Source organism: Wasmannia auropunctata, unplaced genomic scaffold (genome assembly GCF_000956235.1).
Source record: "Wasmannia auropunctata unplaced genomic scaffold, wasmannia.A_1.0 LD313627.1, whole genome shotgun sequence".
Lineage (NCBI taxonomy): Eukaryota > Metazoa > Arthropoda > Insecta > Hymenoptera > Formicidae > Wasmannia > Wasmannia auropunctata.
The window spans coordinates 1-1,259 of NW_012049263.1; the positions used below are offsets into that span (position 1 = coordinate 1).

Sequence of the window (1,259 nt, forward strand, 5' to 3'; positions counted from 1 at the left end):
AGAAATTCATGTAAAGATCAGTGATTAACACTCAATAATCAAATAGCTTCAGAGAAAAGTTAAAATTGAAAATTAAAAATCAAAATATTCAATTTTTTGAAAAAGTTGACTGTTTCCTACACATTTTAAGAAACATAAAATAAATGTAAATTGAAAAGAATTGGGTTTCCTAGAATAAATCATAAAGGACAAAGTAATAGGAATGCGAGCCGACACGCGAGGATGTTGATATGTTTTACAGTAATATTTTATTGCCATAATATTCAGACACATATCACCATGTCAATAGCAAATACAGCACTTAGTGAGAAGTAAGACATTAGAATACTTGTCTTTTTATATTTATATTATATTTTATATGTAAAGCATTGTAGAATTCAAAAATTGAAACTAAAAAATTATACATATATTTGCAGTAGTTAATTTTTTTACATTTGCAACATTGACTTGTAATCCATGGTTTCCGACATATTACTGATGTGACCAGATTGTTGTCATCAGATCAACTTACGCTGCAAGCCAAAAATTCATGTTAATCATAATTAATAACTATCTTATTATTATAAAAATATCTTTATATTATTTTATGATTATTTTGTCAAAATAAAAATTAAGATAACATTAAAACGTTTTACAAGAACAAATCTTATACGTATATATTACACAAGTACATACTACTTCTAATAGTTTAGTAGATTTAAAAATTAATGTGTAATCCATAATACTTAACTTCTTTATTAAATATAAAACATTACAATTAAAAATTATCAAAGTTTTAAGAATTTATTTTGTGTGATGTATCATTGAATCATTCATTGGGGAAAATAATTAATTTGATAGTTGACATTTCATAATTGGCAAATAAATAAATCAAAACATTTTTGAACGATATTATAATATAAAAATATACTTATATTGTGAATATTACGCAATTTAAAAAACAGAAAAAATTATAATTAGGAAAACGAGAAATTTTACAAAGAAATTATTATAAGAATATGATAAATAAATTATATCGTAGATACCGATTGGACTGGTGCATCCCAAGATCATGCGACACCTCCCGTGAGCAAATCTCTGACAAGGAGGACATCTTGATGGTGAACGTACAATTTGGGATTCAGTGACCACCATCGTGATAAAAATTGATATTAACACAAGTGTGACCATTAAATATGTAATTAATGAGCTGTTACGGTTGTCAGTCATGTTTTCAAAGAACGTTGGAGATTACAACAAAAATAAAATTCTTGAATCTT

General features: G+C 25.5%; 1 long non-coding RNA gene across 1 annotated transcript; it reads right to left on the bottom strand.

Annotated features, from left to right (window-relative positions):
• Positions 1-225: 225 nt before the first annotated feature.
• Positions 226-1,253, bottom strand: LOC105460928. The gene is made up of 2 exons (XR_975883.1): positions 1,026-1,253; positions 226-512 (listed from the first exon to the last, which is right to left on the bottom strand). It is a non-coding gene; the product is annotated as an uncharacterized LOC105460928 (long non-coding RNA).
• Positions 1,254-1,259: the final 6 nt, after the last annotated feature.